Raw genomic sequence first — 23,631 nt, 5'->3', positions numbered from 1 at the left:
CAACTGTCTGCAGGACATCTTCATTTGGATGTCTAACGAAAGTCTCAAATCTAACACACCCAAAACCAACTCCTAATCGTCCCCATTTTCAAACCCCTGGTGATGCGGTCTTCCCCCTTCTAGTAAACAGCAACTCCACCCTCCCAGGTGCCCAGGCCCCAAACCTTAGAAATACCCTTACCACCTCTCCCTTTCTCATAACCTATGTGGAATCCCTGAGCAGATCCATCCGACTGAATGACCCTCCCTCCAAAATGGATCAAAGTCTGACCCCTTCAAACCATTTCTACCCTTCGCACCTTTGTCCAAATTAGTATCATCCATGTCCTTCCTGCCTGTCACAATAACCTGCTACCTGATTTTCCTCCTTCTGGACTTGCCCCCTTACACTCTATTCTCAATTCAGCAAAGTGAGTGCTTGAAAATAGAAGCAACAGCATGCCACTCCTGGGTTCAAATCTCTCCAGTGGCTCCCAATTTCACTCAGAGTGGGAGCCAAAGTGTTCACAGAGGTCCTTGACAGTCTCCCCCACTGCTTCTGCACTGGAGTCCCCACACCCCAGCTTAATCCAGTCACAGGGCCCCCCCCTCCCGCTCTTCCTCATGTACAGGAGGCCCATTCCCCCCTTAGTCCCAGGGGCCTCTCTGCTCTTGCTCATGTACGTGAAACCCACTTCCTCCTTAGTTCCAGCACCTCCCCCCCTTCCTCAGGTACACATGAGGCCCACTTCTGCCTTAGCCCCAGGGCCACCCCTCCTGCTCTTCCTCATGTACACGAGGCTCACTTCCACCTTAGTCCCAGGAACCCCCCCTGCTCTTCCTCACGTACACGAGTAACAGGAGCCTGTAACTTCCGCCTTAGTCCTGGGCCTTCCCTCCATTTCTTCCTCATGTACCTGAGGCCCGCTTCCTCCTTTGTCCCAGGGGCCCCCCTGCTCCTCCTCACATAGACAAAGCCCACTTCTGCCTTAGTCACAGGCCCCCGCCCCCCTATTCTTCCTCACATACACCAGGCCCACTTCCTCCTTAGTCCCACCCATCCTGCTCTTCCTCATGTACAGGAGGCTCACTTCTGCCTTAGTCCCAGGAACCCCCCCTGCTCTTCCTCACATACAGGAGGCCCACTTGCACCTTAGTCCGAGGGCCCCAACTGCTCTTCCTCCCTCTCTCTCTTCCTCCCTCCCTCTCTCTCTCTCTCTCTCTCTCTCTCTCTCACACACACACACACACACACACACACACACACACACACGGCCCACTTCTGCCTTAGTCACAGGGGCCTCCCTGCTCTTCCTCATGTACATGAGGCTCACTTTTGCCTTAGGGTGTTAGCATTTGCCATCCCCATCCCCAACAGCCGGGGATCTCTTCCTGAAGACAGTCGCATGTCCCTATCTTAGCAGCTCAGGGTCTTGACTCAAAGACCACCTTCTCAGGGAGGCATTCTCTGTCCATCCTTCCTAAGACTACAGCACCTGTATGCTCCTTATTCCCTTTTCACTGCTTGATCTTTCTCCGAACGATGATCGCTAACTACATACTGTAATTTTATTAGTTTATTGTCCTGTCTTCCTTACGAGAATGTAAGCATCAAGCTGAGTTTTTACTTCTTTTTGTCCACTTGTGAAGCTCCAGTTCCTAGAACAGTGCCATTCCTGAGGTAGGGATGCAATCAGTAATTGTTGAATGAGTGGAAAAAATGCTCCTCTATAACCTATTATTTTTTATTTATAAAAGGTCACGATCATCTTTCCATATAAATAAATACACATCTAATGCAAAGGGCTAGGAACAAATTTGGTCATGAGTGGGTAATAGTTGAAGCTGGGTAATGGTTGTATGGGGATTCTTTTTTTTTTTTTTTAGTGTTTTATTTATTTTTGAGAGAGAGAGAGTACAAGCAGGTGAGGGGCAGAGAGACAGAGAGACACAGAATCTGAAGCAAGCTCCAAAATCTGAGCTGTCCTCACAGAGCCTGACAAGAGGCTTGAACTCCCAAACCATGAAATCATGACCTAAGCTGAAGTCGGACACTTAACCAACTGAGTCACCCAGGTGCCCCTGTATGGGGATTCTTTATACTATTCTTCCTACATATATTTGAACTTCCTACAGTAAAAAAATTTAATACACAACATTTGCTTAATTATTTGTAATGACTATACGGTATTCCACAGTCTACATTATACCATGATTAGGTAACCACTACTATACTGAAAAATATTTGCGTTCCACCTTTCTTTATGTAACAGGAAGTGATAGAAAAATCTTACACAACTATCTAATTATAACATTACAATAAATTTCTAGAAACAGAACAGTTTGCACACTTAAAATATTATACATAATGCCAATCTTCCCTTCAGAAATTCTGAACCAAAATATGCTCCCATTAGTACAAGAAAGCAGCACTTCTCAAAGCATGGTCTACAAAATGGTACCAGACTGCAAAGAGTTCTGGCCCACCAGGTAGGTTCAGAAATTGAGAGTAAACACTTAGAAACTTGTATAGGTATTGACAGAATAATTTTACATCTGATAAACATTTTATATCTAGAAATATATTTGAGAGTTTATTTTGTAAACTTTTCATTTTCTTTTTTTGACTATTTATTTTTAATGTATTTTACAAATATATCAGCCAAAAACAGAGTGGAGGCATATGGTCCCTCACCTCAGTTTGAGAAAAACTAAATTATAGTACTTGCTTCCCCACACCATTACCAATTGCAGACATATTTTCTTTGGGGTTTTTTTTTTTTTTCATCATTTTGGTCACAGAGATATGCCAGTGTTGACTTAATCTGCACTTTTGATAGCTAGCAGGTTTGCACACCTTTTCATGTTTGCTGGCCCTATACCCATTATTTGACGAATTACCTGCTTTTTGTTTTGTTTTGTTGTTTTAGAGAGAGAGAAAGAGTGCGCGATTGGGAGGGTGGTTAGGGGGTTGGAGAGAGAGAATCTTAGGCAGACTCCACCTTTAGCATGTGGGGCTTGATCCCACAACCCTGGCATCATGACCTGGGCTGAAATCAAGAGTTAGATGCTCAACCAACTGAGTCACCCAGGTGCCCCTATGAATTACCTGTTCATATTTTTCCCCACAGTTCTATTAAGATGTTCATCTTTTTTTTTAATGTTTATTTTTGAGAGAGAGAGAGACAGAGTGTGAGCAGGAGAGGGGCAGAGAGAGAGGAAGACACAGAATCTGAAGCAGGGTCCAGGCTCTGAGTTGTCAGCACAGAGCCCGACATGGGGCTCAAACCCACGAACTGTGAGATCATGATCTGAGCTGAAGTCAGACACTCAACTGACTGAGCCACCCCACTCAGGCACCCCAAGACGTTCATCTTACTGATGAAATTGTAAGAGCTTATGGTAAGAGCACTTTGTATATTAGGGATATCAGCCTTTTGTTGATCCTGTGTTATGCAAACAAGTTTCATGGTTTAGATGGTTTTCCACTACACTAAAATATTAAAGACTTAAAATGTGTATAGAGTTTCTTTTTTTGAAACTTTCCTTCATATTTTCTACTTACAGATGCCCTTCCCACCATAAGATTGTAAAAATATCGACTCATATATTATGCACATCCATTTATATCTTACCTTTTACATTTATAATTTCTTTCCTCTAGAATTATTTTCAAATGAGTTGTCTGGTAGGGATTCTGTTTCATTTTCCCAGATGACTAGGTAGGTGTCCCAACACCTTTTGCTGAATAATGTATCTTTTTCCTTCCAATCTGAAATGCCAACCCTATCACTTACTAAGTTACCATATACACTTACCTATAGACTCTCTGTATTTTATTCATTGATATATTCTTGTGCCAATACTTCTGTTCAATCATTACTGACTTATACTATTCTTTAATATTTGAGATGGCAAGTACCCTGTTTAATATTTCTTATAATTCTGGCAGAGTTTTATAGGTTCATTCTTCCAGATCGTATTCAGAATCATTTTGGCAGGTTCCCCAGTTTTGATAGGGATTGATTGCATCATGTTTGTGCTTTAATTAAGCAAAATTGATGTTTTTATATTGTTGTACTGAAACTTACTTTCCAAGAACAAACTATCCTTCTCCACTTATTTGAAACTGATTTTATGTCCTACAATTGACTTTTCTACCTCTCTTCACTTAGTCCCTCAGATGTCTAGGTAAGTTGCTCCCAACTTCTATACCATGACACTGTAATTGTAAGTGGAATCTTTTCTTCAAAAATCTTTTCTAACATTGATGTCATAATTAACTCAACAATCTATTTTTTACTTATTTTGTAGCCAATCAGCAACCTTAATCAACAATCATAGTGCTTTTAGCAGATTTTCATGTGAGTCTAAACATGGTCTGTTAATTCCATTCATACTTTCAATCCATTCATTTAAAAAAGAAAAGCAAGTAGTTACATACATCTCAAAATACTGGTACAACTGAAAATTAATATATAAAAACATGAAGCTCCTCTGAGGTACATAAAATCTACTAGTGTATATAAATTGCATAGGGGTGCCTGGGTGGCTCAGTTAGTTAGGTGTCCAACTCTGGCTCAGGTTGTGATCTCATGGTTCATGAGTTCAAACCCCATGTCAGGCTCTGTCCTGACAGCTCAGAGCCTGGAGACTGCTTCAGATTCTCTGTCTCCCTCTCTTTCTCTGTCCTTTGCCCGCTCACACCGTCTCTTTCTCCCTCTCTCAAAAATAAATACTAAAATTTTTTAAATAAAACACATACACATGCATATATTCTTGTATAAGATAGAAACTGAGAGGTCTCTAAAAGTTAAAATTTACTGTGGAAGAATGCAGAAAGACATATTGCAGAATAATGGAGAGCTTAAGGAAATCTTCGTAAGAAAGTAGCATTTATTTTAAGCACAGAATGTCAGGATGTGAAAAGATCAGAGGGATAATATTCTAGAAAGAGAAAAAAAAAAACCCATATGATCAAAGGCAAGAGGAGAAAAAACCCAGACAAAGTTTGGCTGGAGCACAGAGAATGCTAAAGGTTGATAAGTGGATCATTCTGAATACAAGATTAATTTGCTTCTTGTTTGGTAGAAAATGGTGAGCTATGGCACAAATAAAGCTATGCTTTAGGAAGAAGAATCTGGAGGCAGGATGCAAATACAGGGCAATTTGGAGCTGAGAAGAACTGAGGCAGAAAGTGTAACAGTTTTAAAACACAGGGGTCTATGTCCCCTCCCCTTGAACTTGGACTTTGTGACTGCTTGACTGATAAAATCCAGCAGAAGTGACACTGGACCTGTTCTCAGGCAAACCTTAAGAAACTGACACCTTTCTGAGGAACCCTCGTGCACTGGTAGTGGGAATGCAAATTGGTGCAGTTACTCTAAAAAACAGTATGGAGGTTCCTCAGTTAAAAACAGAATTACCCTACAATCCAGTAATGGCACTACTAGGTATTTACCCAAAGAATACAGAAATAGTAATTCAAAGGGATACATGCACCCCGATGTTTATAGCAGCATTACCTACAATAGCCAAGTTATAGAAATAACCCACGTGTCCATCAACTAATATATAGATAAGAAGTGGTGTGTGTATGTATGTATGTGTATATATATCTATATCTATATCTATATATCTATATATATATACACACACACAATGGAATATTACTGAGACATAAAAAAGAATGAAATCTTGCCACTTGCAATGATATGGATAGAGCTAGAGAGTATTATGCTAAGAGAAATAAGTCAGTCAGAGAAAGACAAATACCATAGGATTTCACTCATATGTGGAATTTAGCAAACAAAACAAATGAGCAAAGGAAAAAACAAAACAAAACAGACAAACCAAGAAACAGACTCTTCACTATAGAAAGCAAGCTGATGGTTACCAAAGAGGAGGTGGGTGGGAGGATGGGTTACAGAAGCGATGAGGATGATAAGGATCAAGGCATGCACTTGGGATAAGCACCAGGGTCGTATGGAAGTGTTGAATCACTATATTGTACACCTGAAACTAATATTACACTGTATGTTAACTAATTAGAATTTAAATAAAAACTTAAAAAAAAGAAACTGACATTTTTCACATCCTATCTCTTGGGACACTCACACTTGCAACTTAGCCACCATGCTCTAAGGAAGCTCAAGCGGTCTGTGGAAAGCCTACCTGGAGACAATCTGAGGTTCCTGGTTCTTAGCTCCCAGCCTACAGCTAGCTCCACTTGCCAGGTATGTGACTGAATCATCTCAGAAGTGGATCCTCCAGCACCTAGCAAAGACCCAGCATTTGCCACAAGGAGCAGAGACAAACCTTCTCTGCTGATCCCTGCCCTAATTGCAGATTCAAGGTTGCTGTCGTTTTAAGCACTTAGTTTAGGGTGGTTTGTTGCACAGCAACAGTAACTAGGATAGAGACCAATTTAGAGGTTCTCACAATAGTTCGGATCAATAGCATGAAGAACAACTTGAAAAGTTAACTGTGACAAGGGGGTAAGGGCTAGACACCAGTGCTACTTTGAAGACACAGTCAATAGGAAGATGGCAGCCTAAAATTAAAATTTAGCCCCTGAGTTATTTTTCTGATTAAGAATTAACCAGGGGCAGGGGTTGGGGGGGCGCCTGGGTGGCTCAGTTGGTTGAGTGTTCAACTTCAACTCAGGTCCTGATCTTGTGGTTCATGAGTTCGAGACCCACATAGGGCTCGCTGCTGTCAGTGCAGAACCCACTTCAGATCTTCTGTCCCCCTCTCTCTCTGATCCTCTCCCACTCACACTCTCTCTCTCCAAAATAAATAAACCTTTTTAAAAAAGAATTAACCAGGTAGGGGCACCTGAGTGACTCTGTCAGTTGATTTTGGCTCAGGTCACGATCCCAGGGTCATAGGTTCGAGCCCCACATTGGCTCTGCACTGAGCATTGAGCCTGCCTGGGATTCTGTATTCTCTCTTTCTGCCTCTCTCCCCTGCTTGCGCTCTCTAAAATAAAATACAAAACAAAACAAACAAACAAAAAAACAAACAAAACCTTTTTTTAAAAAGAATTCACTGGGTAAAGATAGGTATTTACTAATAATTTAGAATTGCACATTGTAGTGAATTAGAATATGTGAAAGCCACAGTTAGCAATTTCTTCTCCCTACCCACCCCCACACTCTCCACTGGAAGAGTGTATTTTCCTGCCACATCAATATTGAGCTTAGCCATGCAATTTGCTATATCAATGGTATGTGAGCTTGACATGATACTGGGTCAACTCCAAGGACAGGCCCTAAGAGACACTGCAAGTTTCTACTTGGTCTTTACACTTCTGCTATGGCAGAAGACCATGCGACATTCAAGTCTCAGGAGAAAGACACCAGGAGCAATCCTCAATCCAACCCACAGCTTGGAGCTGAGCCCAGTGGAGCCTAGCGTAGGTCATTCAAACCCCAGCCAACCTCCAAACACGCAGGCCAGAAATACTTATTGTAATAAACAACAGAATACAAGTGATAAGTCATTGCAATAAATAAATAAATAACTGCTTCTGGTTGTATGCCACTGATTTCCTATATAGATGTCACGGTGTCTGACAAATACATTTACTAATATTTGAGAATGGCCCACCATCTCATCACAAACGTAAACGATCATAATCCTAGTTATCATTACTTAGGGACACCGCTCAGTTGAAGAAATATGGGTAGATACATGTACCGATAATTCAAATGCTTCCATTTGGGTTATTAGGTGAGGCAGCATTCTGTCCATGAAACCAAAAGAGAATGTTTTAGTAAATTACACAATGTTTTTGTCCTCATCGTTGTTTTCTTACTCATTCACTGGATGGGGGGTGGGGGGGGCGGAATGTTTCTGGTACAAAGCAGCAAATGTGACAAAACAGGAGATCTCTAAAGACAGGCTTTTGGGATTCATTGCACAGCAGCAGCTCTCAAAGTATGGCGCCTACTGCCACCTCAGGGAAGCCAGGAGGTCAAAATTATTTTCATAATGGTCCTATGACATTATTTGCCTTTTTGCATTCCCATTATCTCACAAGGTGGAGGTTTACAGAGGCCTCATCATGTTTGAAATCTCCATTGACGGACTGCAGAAGCAAGTAAGAGAATCCAAGTATCTTCCATTAAGCCAGAAATGAGAGGTTTACGAAAATATAAACAGTGCCATGCTTCTTACGAAATGTATCTTGTTTTAGAAAAATATAGTTAATTTTCCATTTTAAAATATTTTTTAGGGGCACCTGCGTGGCTCAGTTGGCTAAGCATCCGACTTTAGCTCAGGTCATGATCTCACGGTCTGTGAGTTCGAGCCCCACATCAGGCTCTGTGCTGACAGCTCAGAGCCTGGAGCCTGCTTCAGACTCTGTGTTTCCCTCTCTCTCTGACCCTCCCACACTCGTGCTCTGTCTCTCTCTCTCAAAAATAAATAAGCATTAAAAAAAATTTTTTTTTAATTTTTTATGTTATGTGATGGGTTTATTACTTACTTAAAATTAATTGATACAGAAATAGTTTTGTGTCCCCTTTTTCCTTTCTCATATGGCAAATAATTATGATGTTAAGGCACATAAAGTAAAGCTGTTCGAGACCCTCTTGATTTTTAAGAGTATAAAGGGATCTAAGACCAAAAAGTTTGAGATACACTCCATACTATGGCACAGAGTATGCGCCAATGCGTTCAAAAGTACAATGGGGGAGCATACTTTAAGGAGAGTAGAAGCAATAGGCATGAGTTTGTGGGGTTCCTACAGGAATGGTCTTAGACTTAAATATCATCACCTTCATAATTTAGGTAGAAGTGACAGCCATGTGGCTTTTTCCATTCAAACTTTTTACTTTGTTCATAATAATCCTGCTGAATAGTGCCTTTAAACAGTAAAGAATATGGCAGGAGAGACTGAATCAACTGTGACAGGTTACACAGTGCTGACACTAAAAACGTCTTCTACTTTGTTCAAGCTGCTACATACTGCTTCTAAGATGCTCCGGCATTATTAAGAGAAAAAAAAAAATGTCCGTATACTTAAGTCAACAGAAATGAACTGTTGATATAAGTAGTTATTCGTGTTTATTAAGCACTCTTCCCCCAAAGGACTCAAACATTTCAAATGTATTAGCATGCATTAAAACCTCCACTAATAACCTCACAAAGTACACAGTTCCTGTTTCCACATTTTAGAAGAGGAAAATTTTATTAGTTAATACACAGTAAACTACAATACAGAAATATTAAATCCCTAATGCCTCATCTCTGCCCACCAATCATTCACACATCATGCAAAACACAAAATGGATAATCTCTTGAACCACCACATTTGAAGCTTTTGAATGAGCAGCACATTAAACTGAGATAATTTCAGAGCACCCTTTCCACCTTCACTATCTCTACAGCCTACCTGAAACCCTTAAGCCTGGAAAAATGCTTCCTAATAAGACTGTCAGAAATCTTCTACAGGGGTGCCTGGGTGGTTCGGTCGGTTAATGTCCAAATCTTGATTTTGGCTCAGGTCATGATCTCACAGTTTGTGGGTTCGAGCCCCACGTCAGGCTCTGTGCTGACAGCATGGAGCCTGCTTGAGATGCTTTCTCTCTCTCTATCTCTCTCTGCCCCCACTCACACATACTCTCTCTCAAAAATAAATAAACGAATAAAAGATTTTCTACATGTTAATGAAGCAAAAATTAGTCACTGAACTTGGATACTCAGGCACTACAATCCTCATGGCTAAAAAACTCACTCAAAATGCTGAATCTACATTTTATAAAACTGGCAAATTGTTTTTCCAATGAAGAATTAAGCTGCCTTCTGGCTCTTAGGTCTATCTGTAAGCAATATGAGGCAATGTGGGGAAATACGTGCCCTACCTTCTTCCACAGCCTCGTCATAACTACATACATAACCTATGCTAATAATTCAGTGGAGAGGCAGATAAAGGGCAACTAACAAGGAAAAATGTCAGTTAATTAACTGATAAGAAATAATGATATTTATGTGCTGAATGAGGGCATACAAGAGTAATGTCAGCTTTTGTAACAAATAGATCCAAAAATATACAAACTCTCAACACAAAAGAAGTTTAATTTTCTCTCTCTCTCTCTCTCTCATGCTCACATAATTTATGCTCCTTCTTCCATTGCATACGGTTGTTACTGCGAAAGACTGAAAATATTGCCATCAGCGATTTTCTATTCAAGAATATGTGGGTGTTCCTGGCTAGGGAAGAGTGCTTCTTCACACAACAATATAGACCTGATTTCTTCAGTCCTGTCTCCCTCACCATCCACTACAGTCCATGGTCATCTCCATCCAAGCAGAGGAAGAACGAAGGTAGAACATGGGTTTAGAAGCCTTGTCCCAGTTCTGACACCCATGTTGACACAGATGGTCACACAGCTGCTGTGTGCCTCAAAGTGAGGAAGCAGCACACAAGAGGAACAGACTATATGCTCAAACACAACGTAAAACAACATGCCACAGTCTACTTATTCTGGGAAACAAGTAAAACAGGCCAATCGACCTAGCTGGCAAGAATCAAAAATGTGATTTTCACAGGCAACAGTTTTGATTAGATTCTCAGTGTAAAGAAACAGAATTACAAACACCAATCTCTACCAAAAATAATAAAAAAGAGTTGTCCCACTACTAACACAGTGTGAGGTGTCCATAATTCTTATATATGTATTCTTTCAGGTAAGGATAATGAAAGTATTTCTTTCCATAAAAGAAGATCAGAATATCTTACTTGTGTCCTGGCTAATTTATGGAATCACTGATTTCTGGTTCTCTGGATGCTCTTTAGTTACCTTGTTATCATTATTCCACGCAGAGGGGGATGGCCGCTGGAACAGGTGAAACTATTTACATATGCAGAAAAGCTGTTTTCCTCATTTCTCTTTCATTCTCCACAGTCGATTCTGTCACACCTACCACCAAGGCCACTGGCCCTGGTCACCACAGCTGGCTCTGTCCACAGCCACTAGGGCTACTGACTGCACCAGGGATGGGGAGAATTCTAAAGCACCTTCTGCCTCACTGAGTTATCACTCAAGCCAGGGGGTACAGTCCCAGGTTTGGCAGACCTTAAGTCCTGTGCTTCCTCTAGCTGGCAGAAGTCCGAAAAAACACAAACACGGGAGTTTCTGTTTGGGAAATTAAGAACAGGGTACTCTCACCCACCCAGCTTCACACAATGATGGATTCCCCTAAATTCAGGAAAAGGATTCAGATGCCAGGCAGCCCCAGTAGTGACAAAGGTCTATTACAGACACAATAAAATATTAACAAATCAAATGCACACAGACCCCTGTTGGTTGTCATGGAATGGGAGCGGTCATGAGAGAGAAAACTGGAAAAAGAATATGGGGAGAACAATTTTCTTTTCCAGTCGTGCACTAGGGAATTCATGTCCATAAAATCCCCCAAGATTCTATAAGGCAAGCCAGGCTTTATGTCCACTCAGTGGCAGGACCTCATGGGCGAAGCTACAAAAGTATGGACCATCATCCCCAACACTGCCTACAAAACTTCCTGTGATGATGGAAAGGTTCTATCTATGCGCTGTCCAGGATGTAGCCTCTTGCCACATGTGGCCACTGAGCATCTGAACTGTGACTAGTGTCAATGATGAACTCAATTGTTAATTTTCCTAATTAAAATTTACATTTAGGGGCGCCTGGATGGCTCACTTGGTTGGGAATCCAACTCTTGATCTCAGTTCAGGATCATAAGTTCAAGCCCTCGTTGAAAATAGATAGATAGATAGATAGATAGATAGATAGATAGATAGATACAAATTTAGGTTTCAATAACCACATGTGGCTTCGGGCTATCTGTACCTGACAGTGCAGACTAGCCTTTCTGGTGGTGTCTAACCAATCCACTGCCCCAAGTAACCTTATCTAGTATCTTTTTAAAAAATGTGGATATTTCTTTCCCATAACTATTGAAGAACATTCATTCTGGCTCCGTTTTCGTTAGATCATGGGTTCAACCCTACCTTGATTTAGGTACCTTCACTATGTTCTAGAACAATGTTTCTCAATGTCTCTGATTACAGTGACCCATTTTTCATGTCAAAACACATTATTAACCATTTATAAGAGTGGTGCTTTAACTCCTATTAAGAAAACCCATTAGAGTAAAAAAAAGCTCCTCATAAGTCAGTAATACTTTATATTCATGCATATTTCTTCATCATGATAGCAGCTATGTAGATAGAAAACACAGGAGATGGTAATTTATTCAATACATGAGCAATCCTTGATATTACCATAGATTCTAGGACATCTTACAATATCCCACAGCATCCTGGGCTCCATGACCCACACAGGTTAGGAAACCTCTTCTAAAGACACATCCCTAAGTGGTCAGCAGATCTGTGATGATATGTGGCACAAATGAGGGTCTCTGTTCACAAGAGGGGCTTTGGATTAGTAATGGAGAATGAGAAAAAGTAACTTTCCTAATGCATGGCAGTCAAGTATTTTCAACATCTATCTGATAGCAGATGTACAATATAGATTATTTATGCTGTACTGAAGCTCGATCATCCTGTTAGCTTCAAAGAAGATCAAGGTCTTACAATTTGGGTTTCCTAAAAGTGTACTGTTATAACTCAACAGTTATATGATGTTCATCAGCTCTCTTCCTATCATCATTTTGTCAAAAATACACTCACTCTCTGATTAACTCATTTCTCTGTGTCAACTTGGAAACCAAAATCTAAAGAAATAATTTGAGGAAAAAAATTTAAAGCAAACATTTACTGAGTGGTTCCCAGACTGGAGTTGGCCATGTTCTGGACAAGTTCATTTTAAGCTGGAGGTGAAAAGTGACTTTTGTTTTTTAAGTTTATTTATTTTTTTATAATGTTTTTCTTTATTTTTGAGAGAAAGACAGAGCAGGAGTGGGGGAGGGGCAGAGAGAGAGAGAGGGAGACGCAGAATCTGAAGCAGGCTCCAGGTTCCAAGCTGTCAGCACAGAGCCCACACACAGCCTGACGAGGGGCTCGAACTCATGAACCATGAAATCATGACCTGAGCTGAAGCTGGATGCTTAACCAACTGAGCCACCCAGGCACCCTTATTTATTTATCTTTGAGAGAGAGAGAGTAAGAGAGCACGCAGGGGAAGGGCAGAGAGAGAGGGAGAGAGAGAGAAACCCAAGCTGACAGCTCAGAACCCGATGTGGGCCTTGAATTCACAAACTGTGAGATCATGACCCGAGCCAAAATCAAGAGAAGAGACGCTTAACTGACTGAGCCACCCAGGTGCCCCTGAAGATGAAAAGTCACTTCTGTGAAGCAGATGGAAGAATGAAGAAGATGCCATTAACACCACAAGTCTGTGATTGTAAAATGGGGAGAAATGTTTCCACACTATAACCTCTCTGCTCAGAAATGACCAAAGAACTAAAATCTTACAGTTGGAGAGGAAACTGACATAGAAGGATAATGGCACAAAGTCAGGTTTGACTTCTGTGATCTTGGAACATCCCAAAACCTATGAGGAGATCCTGTGGCTTGGGTGACAGCCCCATCAGACCCCACCATAACTCATGTCTCCAAGGACCTCTCAGGACATGCCACTTTCCTGAGAACATTTTAGAACAGGGGAGCTGGCTGATGTTGGTTCACATTACAGAGTAAAAGGTACCGGATGAAAACAAAAGCAACTGCTAGTTTTGGAGCTCAGCCCATGAAATCTAGACACCTCTTGGAGACTCCATAGTTTACAAAAAGCTCCATAAACCTAAGAATGCCCACAATTTCATTACAGCTGTAAAGTATCAAGAGGTATAATATAAATTATTTATGTAGCAGTTAATTCCAATTATTATTCTAGCTTCAAAGAAGATCAAGGTCTGACATAGTATCATGCAAATCACAATCCACACTCTGAAAAAGAAGTCTCACAGAAGAAAACATAAGATATGACAGATTGAACCACAGACCATTTTATACTTCCAAACTCTGGGCTTCCTACAATGAAGTCACCCACTGAAAAAAGAGGAACATAGTTCATCAAGATAGGCTGAAATTAATCTATTTCAATTTTTAAAATGGATCTACTGAAAGACATTCACTTACTACACTTCACGTGCATTGACTGCTATAGACATCAACAATTCATTCAAAACGGTCATGCTTTAAAAGACTGGGAAACACAGTATTGAATTGAGAAAGCTGAATCTGAGGTTTTAATTCAATTCACAATGGCATGCATTAGCAGCATAAAAATTGCTTCTTGATTAAGTAGTCTCGGGTGGTAATTTACTCAAGATAACACATTTTTTTAAATGTCACAAATTAATTTTAAAAAGCACACACGCCTACCTTTTTAAGAAAGATCACGTTTCACGATTCCATATCATACAGTAACCATCTCTTCCTGTGGGGGTGGAAAAGAAGAAAGACCATCCACTAATAACAGAAAGTAGCAAAGGTGAACTTTTAAGACCGTAACGCTATAATTTCCTTATGTTATGCCTTCATTTATAATATTAAACAAATAGAAATCTTTCAAGTTAGACTTAAAATATTTCTTCATTTCTCTCTAAATGAAATATTTTAAAGATTCTGATTCCAATGATTTGATTTCTGAGGAGCAAATGAATAAAATCAAATGGATATAGATAAAAATAGGAATTTTTCAAAATTAGAATTAAAGTATTTACTTCCCATCTATCCCAATGACATATACTCAATACTTTCATTCCATGAAGTAAATGTATAAAATTCCACTCCTGTTTCTATTTTTCCAAGGGGGAAATGAGGTGAAGAAGTTGTAATAGCCTGTGTAGGTAACAGAAGGTAACAGAATTATAAGCAGCTGTTTCCTTCTGTTGTATACTTTTTATTTTCCAAGCTAATAAGCCATATTTACAGGCTCTGTATTTCTTAGCTAAGACTTTTGGATCAAGAAAAATATATAAAGGAAACTAAATCAAAATAAGATCACTGTGATTTCATTTTACATTTATTATTTTCAATAAATAATTGACATAGAAAACCTGCTAGTCCCTAATAAATACTAAATATGATTTTTCTCTTCAAAATTACTTGTTGGCAAAGATTAAAGTATTCCAATATTTTAACTTTATATACTGAAGTCCAAATAAGTAAAAGGTTTATAGTCTAAGTTAATCATCTACTCCTTAAACTGTTTCAACCAAATCTAATTAAAACAGCCAATGGAATCACGTCCACACGAATGTAATTGTGACTCTGACCCTGATACATTAGATTCCATGTGTAAAGCAATGTAACTCCCAGTGGGGATAATGATATGGAGAGTTTTTGAAAAACAATGACCATAATTTCTAACCCAAAAGAACTCGAAAAATTGGAATGACTGCCAATGCATTTAATTCATGGAGATCACGCTCCGGAGTAAATGGAATCACTCATACACACACATTGGATGGGGACTCCCTAGATTAGCCTGTGCTCATTCCAGTTGTCACCTTTTTTTCAGACAATAAAAACCCCCTTTAAAGTAAGAAATCTTGCTGAAAGGCATGTGACTCCTGTAACCACATCCATACCTGCATATGCCCTTCCTGAGTACGACCATCTTGGTCACACTTAGCTCCAGAACGTCTCTCCTTAGAAGCAATACCAAATCCCTACATGGACTCCCAAAGTCTGCCAGCATCTGGGGCCTTGTCTCTCCTGCTTCTCTTCACTTTAGAAACAGCATTACTTTGGCTCTCTCACTACCAACACAGGACAGTTAGGGTAACAGCTGCCTATTCTGTTTTCTGAAATTACCTAAGGTCTTATAGGTGCAGGTAAACTCTGCTGGCAACAACAACAAAAAGCCAGGACAAATCACGATCGATTCAGAAACATGGTTCAACATGCACAGGCTGAGCGAAATCATAATCTACGGCCCAGTAACAACTGTATGGAGGTCCTCATAGATCTTCAGTTCATAACTGGCCATCCAGAGGTACCCGCGTGGCTTAGTTAAGCGTCCAACTCTCGATTTCAGCTTAGGGCATGATCTCATGGTTATGAGATCAAGCCCCACGTCGGGCTCCGTGCTGAGCAAGGAGCCAACTTGAGACTCTCTCTCTCTCTCTCTCTCTCTCTGCCCCGCCCCCTGCTCACATGCACTCTATCAAATAAATAAATAAATAAATAAATAATAAAATTGGCCACCCAGAAACAAGAAGATATCTAGGATTTGCTTTGAAAGAATCCAATCAGGGTTTGGACAAGGAGAGGTAACAAATCAAAAAAGCGTCAGTGAGTTTGTGGTAGTTCAATGAAGGATACATGAAGGTTCACTGTAATATTTGCTCTACTTTTACATTACCATTAAATTTTCCATAATAAAATATTAAAAGATGGTCATCTAATTAAAGTTATGTGTGAAAATATGACAAAGAGAGAAATGCACAGAGCATAAATATCACAATCTTCCTGTTTTCCAAACACCCTTCATCAAAAAGGGGAAATAAATTTAAAAATTTTAAATTAAATAACATACTACAAAAGATGAAAAGCCTTCAGTTACAATTTTATTAATGAAGTAATAATGGCCTTGAATCTTTCTTTAAATATTTTAAAAGCCAAATAACAAGTATGTACTTACCTACCATAAACTTATTTTTTTATTATTATTTCAAGTATCTCTGCTTTTAATTAAGTGACAGAAACATAGAAGCATGGCTTTTCTCAGGATTGTCAGACATTGTTGCTCATTAAGTATGACTTTGATTAAAAGAAGTAGGAAAATGGATGACCTATAATTAATATCAATGCGATCTGTTCCATGAACTAAAAATCTTTGTAACTAAGATCCAAGAGGGGATCATTAAAAGAGAAAGAGAGAGACAGACAGAGGGATTCTATTGGTATAAATTTTGGGTTTGCAGATATAAACTATCAGATCTGCAACCCACTGATGTAGCTGAATGATCTGTTCCTGGGGAACAGCCAAAAGATGGGCACTCATACGACTCACTACTCATGCAGCTAGAATTTGAAAGAGACTAGGAGGGGTCATATGAGGGTAGTCGCAGCTTTCACAATAAGCAGGGAAACTCACATGCCAAGTAAAATCATCGTTACAGCCTCAGAATTTGACTTACTGACCCTGCCAGACACCACTATTGAAAATCTGACACTGGACATAAATTAAAAAGCAGGATTTATATCATAGTTTGGGAAAAGAACATGTGTAAAGCTTTACCAAGTCTTCTCCAAAGATGAACCAGGGGCAATAACAAACTTTGGCTCCCTCTGAACAGAACAGCACAAGACCAACTCTAAATCCTAACATGAGATTTGATCTTTTTTTTTTTTTTTTAAAGAAGCTGATAGTTTTCTATTTTCCTTTTTAAGTTTTCCTGGCCTAAAACAATCTGTTTCCTTTCCAATGAAGAAACAATGCCAAATTCTGAAAAGGAAATTTGTCTGACCTAATGGGTAAGCACATAAAAGCTGGAAAAGGGAGTATTATGGGAAAACCAGAGCAACTCGGCCTTATGGGGCAGGCTTCCAAATTTATCAGCAAAATGATCAAGGGTTAGAGAAGGGAGTGTGTGGGTAATAATTATTAACAAGTTGCATGATGGAGGTCAGCTAAACAAAATTCACTTGTTTTCAATTTGAAACATCACAGTTCCAGTGGTTTACTACATATAGGCTAAGAAAAACTTTCACTAGCTTACATCCATACTCAGAAATTTTTCATATTTTATTCAATTAGGAATGGCATTTAATTATGCATTTAATAGATATTTGTCAAATAAATGCATTAATGAGGTGGCAACTAATACCTACCAATCATGAAATCTCAACCTAAGGTCATTAGAAATAAAATTAGAATTTTTTTAGAAATAAAATCCTCAGGTATAGCAGTTATGGCTATTTGTCTAACCAACATGCATAACCTTAATTTTCTTGTAGGCGGCAATACGCCAGGCTAAAATGGTTTGTGCCCCAGACTCCCTTGCAGCTAGGAGTAGGCATGTGACACAGTTTTGACCAATGAGATGCGAAAGAAAGGGCTCTAACAAAGTCTGTTCTCATTACATGAACCCATTCCCTTCCCTCTTTCCTGGGAATAGCTACTGGGAGGTGTAGAGCCATCTCACAACCACAAGAACAAAAGGCAGACAAAAAATGAGTAGAAAGAAAGCAGAACGAACCCAGTTCTCTTGTGGCTTTGCTGAGATGCTACACCTCCCCAAAATGCTTAGGTTCCTAAACTGGCATCTCATGTTAGGAATGACAAACCTCTGCTGGTTCAAGTTGCCATTTTCTATAACTCACAGCCAAAAATATTCTAACACGAGATATGATTCATCCCCCCCACCCCATGCTATGTTCTCAAAGCCCCTCCTATTTCCACTGACTGATGCTCCACAGAACTATCCAATAACACAGTCACGGAACTATTGCTGACTCATCAACAGTTTCCACTCATTAAGAGCACGCCTCATAGTAAAAGGCAACAAGCTTGAGGGTGAGCAGTCATGAGGAAAACCATCAGCAAACAACAGGCCATGTCATTCTACCAAGCCACACGGCACCCTCCTGTGGACCACCTCACTCTGTCAGGGATACAAAAATTTAAAAAAATTAAATTAAATTAAAAGATGCCAAAAAAGAGAGCAATGTTATTCCAGTGATCAAGAAATGGAACATGCTCTACCTAAAGACTATCTACAAAATCTGTATGTCTCAACAAAGAAAAGGAAATATTTAGAGGTATGGCCAACTAAATTCAACATCAGAAAGGAAACATCTCAGGAGCACCTGGCTGGCTCAGTGGGTTACGTGCTGACTTTGGCTCAGGTCATGATCTCGCGGTTGGTGGGTTCAGGTCCTGCATCTAGCTCTGTGCTGACAGCTCAGAACCTGGAGCCTGCTTTGAATTCTGTGTCTCCCTCTCTCTCTGGCCGTCCCTGACTCACACTTTCTCTCTCTCTCTCTCTCTCTCTCTCTCTAAAACAAAATAAACATAAAAAAATTTTAAAAAAAAAAGGAAACATTTCTAAAAAACAGAAAACAGGAACAGGAGGATACATCTTGAGGGCTGAAGGGCTGCCCTGCATCCTAGTTCAGATGCCTTTACTCTGTGCTTCCACAGAGCCTCAGCGATGTACTTTCTGTGGAACTTAAAATTCTAGTCATTTCTCTTAGATTGACCTCTCTTGATAAAACATAAACTCCTAGAGCTGAGGAAAGCTGGCATGTAACAAGTACTGACAAGTACCGAATGAATGAATGGGTAAAACTACACATTACCAACAGACTTTATGAAAAGTATGCAATCCTTTTTTTATTTTTGATGTAGAAATGTTTTAATGGCCAAAGATGGGGAAAAATACAGAGTACTTTAATAGTAAACTCACTAAATAATTAATATAGTCACAGAATGGGAAATATTCACCATGTAAAATAAGCAATGATGGCTTTGACAAATGGTTTGGAGATGTTTTCCTGTGATATTGCTGAATGAGCAAAAAAAATGCAGAAAAATGCACATAACATGGTCGTAATTTTGTAAAATAATAATTTCAAACACCCTGAACATGATTTTTTAATATATTGTCTGTATGAGAATTCATGAGTAAATATATTTGTTTTTCTCTGGGATAACAGCAAAGGCTACTTCTTACGTAATTAACATGAATAACCTGGACACAGTCAGAGGGCAATAGCCAGAGGAAGAAAAGGAGGAAGGACATGAAGAAAAACTGGAAAAGAAAAGAAATTAAGATTTTGTGTATATTTAAACATTTTTGAAATTAATAGCAGTGATCGCTTCCAGACAGAATAGAAGTAAGCATGGGAATGGTACTACTGTAAAATGTACTACTGTATGAATTTTTTACAGTATTTTTTAAATATACTTTTTCTTTCTTTTTTTTATTAAATATAATTTATTGTCAAATTGGTTTCCATACAACACCCAGTGCTCATCCCACCAGGTGCCCTCCTCAATGCCCATCACCCACTTTCCCCTCATGCAATCCTTATTAAAAAAATATTTGTGAGCATCATTTCTAGAAATACAATGATGGTATGAACTGTTCAACTGACCCAACATGACATATTCAACTGTCAAATGTCTAGAGAAATGAAAGAACTACACTCAAGAAGTAGCTAGATAAGCCAGACAATGTGTTAGGCACTTTGCAGCCACTATTTCATAACCTTCACGACCCACCAGTTAGTTATTGGGGGCTCCCCTTTCAGACGGGGACAAGTTCATAAGGAGCTAAGGAGCTCACCTAAGGCCACGTATCTATCTAGTAAAAGGCAGACTTGATATTCAAACCCAAAAAGGTCAGCTCTCACTTTTCTGCTGTACCATGCTGCTTCCTCTCTCTGATCTTTACTCAAATATTGTTTATAAAATGTACACATTAGCCGAGGTAACAGTCACAAGAACCTTCAGTTCGTGACCTCAAAAGCACACGCAGGGTAAGTAAGGGTCCACTGTAACCTCAAGCACAATTATTTCTTGTCCATGTCAGAAATCTGACGTGGTTTGGCATGACACAGATAGTGACCTTCTCTAGCTCATCTTACAGCTGTAAGGAATTACCAAATTTCTATACACATGGCATATTAAAAACAAGGTACTATATGACCTAGAAATGATGCAAAATAAACCCACGAGTCGATGGCTTCAGTTTCTCTCAGAAATCAATAGCTCTCACACCCCCACCCACATAGGGACACACATGAGCTACTCTTTCCAGGGCACATTAATAGATCATATGGCCCCAATATCTTAGAGACTGGTTGGCAGGCGGGCATAACACCTATCGTTTCTAAGCATACAAGATATCAGATATATTGAAGCAGTTAAAATAATAGGCTCATTTGAACCAAAAGAGGAAAAAAATCTACTGCAGAAAGAATTTTAAAAATAGGTAAATTTTGCAATAGACTACTAACACTTTTCACTGAATAAATAATTCCTCCTCGAAGTTGATGAAAATTTGGTGAAAATATTTATCCAGTAAACATCTTAATGAAATAAACTGTTATGACTCCAATTTAACAACTTCATAAATTCTGATGGAGAAATAGACTCACCACCCCCGAAACATTTGGTAATTATTTTTACACAATATGTGCACAGTCTATGATATACGTGCATAGATGGAAAAGTGAACCACAGTGCATTAGACTAAACATGAGCTTCTCTGTTCTGCCATTTCAGGTTAACATTTCTACTGATTTTTAAACAATACAAAGTATTTTGTAAGTCATGATTTTCATCAGGACAGCTAGAAATGGATTCTACCCATTTTTTTTTTAAGTTTATTTATTTTTGAGACAGAGAGAGACAGAGCATGAATGGGGGAGGGGCAGAGAGAGAGGGAGACACAGAATCCGAAGCAGGCTCCAGGCTCTGAGCCATCAGCCCAGAGCCCGACACGGGGCTCGAACTCACGGACCGCGAGATCGTGACCTGAGCTGAAGTCGGACGCTTAACCGACTGCACCACCCAGGCGCCCCTCTACCCATTTTTTTTAAAACTTCAATTGGGATAGTTATTATGTGATACAACACATTTCCAATTTTTCCTCTCCCTTTTCATTAGTTATTAGGTATATTTGAAATTTTTTTCCGTACATAGATCTTTGGGGGAAAAAATCATAATTTAGTATAAGGATGCTGAATCTTTTTCCAAATAATGGCTGGATTATCTTTAAGAGGACATACTCTTTTGGGAATGCAAGCTGGTGCAGCCACTCTGGAAAACAGCATGGATGTTCCTCAAAAAATTAGAAATAGAACTACCCTACAACCCAGCAATTGTACTACTAGGTATTTGTCCAAGGGACACAGGTGTGCTGTTTCAAAGGGACATATGCACCCCAATGTTTATAGCAGCACTATCAACAATAGTCAAAGTATGGAAAGAGCCCAAATGTCCATCGATGGATGAATGGATAAAGAAGATGTGGTATATACATATACAATGGAGTATTACTCAGCAGTCAAAAAGAATGAAATCTTGCCATTTGCAACTACGTGGATGGAACTGGAGGGTATTATGCTAAGTGAAATTAGTCAGTCAGAGAAAGACAAATATCATATGACTTCACTCATATGAGGACTTTAAGAGACAAAGCAGATGAACATAAGGGAAGGGAAACAAAAATAATATAAAAACAGGGAGGGGGGCAAAACATAAAAGACTCTTAAATATGGAGAACAAACAGAGGGTTACTGGAGGGGTTGTGGGAGGGGGGATAGGCTAAATGGGTAAGGCGCATTAAGGAATCTACTCCTGAAATCACTGTTGCACTGTATGCTAGCTAATTGAGATGTAAATTTTTAAAAAATAAAATTAAAAAAAAAGGACATACTCTTTTTTTTTTAAGCTAACCCCTTTCAATACTTTCCCCTGACACAGAAAAAAAAAACAGTATTCTCAATTAAATAACTCTATAGCACTCAGTTTTTCTTCTGTAAAGTTATTTTTTGAAGTATTCACTCCTGGGGCACGTGGATGGCTCAGTCGGGCAGCTGACTGTTGATTTCAGCTCAGTTCACGATCTCACAGTTTCTGGGTTTGAGCCCCAAATCAGGTTCTGTGTTCACAATGCCAAGGCTGCTTGGGTCTGTCTCCCTCCCTCTCTCTGCCCACCCCCCACTCTCCCCCACTCAGGCATTCTCTATCTCTCTTTCTCTCTCCCAAAGATAAAGAAATGTTAAAAAAAATTTTAAGTATTCACTCTTCACCAAAGGCTAATGATTTTAATAGACAAGCTTCATTATGAAAGAAAAAAGATAATGAAGTTACTTTTACAAAGACAGTGTCTGGTAATAAAGTATAACTCTGTACACAACTTCTTTTAAATATCTTGCTTAAAACTCCAAGCTTTCTATCACATTTGGACTCCTTCGTGAATGCTTATCTTACTTAAAGCAAACCCCCCAAAACAGGCCAAAAGCATTTATATTCCCCCTTGCATTTCACCCCACAATCAGGCACTTCCCCATTTACAAAATGAAATATTGAGGTCCACATTAAATTAACTGCCAAAAGTAGTTTCCAGTGCTAGAACTAAAAACAGTCTTGAATGTTAAAATCCCTCTTTTCTTATGCACCAGCTCACTTTCCTTATTTCTTTTTCTGCACCTTAAAGTAATTCTTAACAACTGACTAAGGCTCAGAAAATTACATCAAACTCTACTCTACAAATAATGTTTGAAAGTTATATTTAGCAGATTTCTGATTATATTGGATACAATCCTGGTATAGCTTTCCACATATAAAGTCTTGCCATGAAAGGGAATTCTTATTAGTCTTTAACAGAAAAATAAAGTGAGCAAATTAAATATAGATCAAAGGAAGTTCTACTATGAAAAGACCAATTTTTCTAAGTCATGGCAAAAAAATGTATCAATAAGCAAAAGCAATCTGGGGTTTCTCATTCTGGCCTCTAATGGTTACCTGTTTATGATTAGATTAAGAGCACTTTCCTGCCTTCTTTGTGCTTTTCAGTTACTCTCTTTTTAGGTTGATCATGCATAACTTTCATAAGCTCCAAGGTTATTTTTAAGCATTAGACAGTACCTATTTAGAACTTTTTATTCAGATAAATCATTATTGTGTAATAAATGATACATGTTAATATATTTTGAAAGTATATTGGTAATCA

At 39.2% G+C, this 23,631-nt stretch overlaps 1 protein-coding gene across 1 annotated transcript in view; it reads right to left on the bottom strand.

The window, feature by feature from the left end:
* The window catches only part of PLCB4 (phospholipase C beta 4), a 388,300-nt gene extending 373,841 nt beyond the window's left edge, over positions 1–14,459 (bottom strand). Inside the window, exon 1 of the mRNA XM_042931605.1 lies at positions 14,318–14,459. The gene's annotated coding sequence lies outside the window, so the exon portion shown is untranslated. The remainder of the gene's footprint in view (positions 1–14,317) is intronic.
* Between the last annotated feature and the right edge of the window lie 9,172 nt (positions 14,460–23,631).

This window comes from Panthera leo, chromosome A3 (genome assembly GCF_018350215.1).
Source record: "Panthera leo isolate Ple1 chromosome A3, P.leo_Ple1_pat1.1, whole genome shotgun sequence".
Taxonomy (NCBI): Eukaryota; Metazoa; Chordata; class Mammalia; order Carnivora; family Felidae; genus Panthera; species Panthera leo.
The sequence above is the reverse complement of the archived record's forward strand: the minus strand, read 5'-3'. Positions and strand labels throughout refer to the sequence as shown.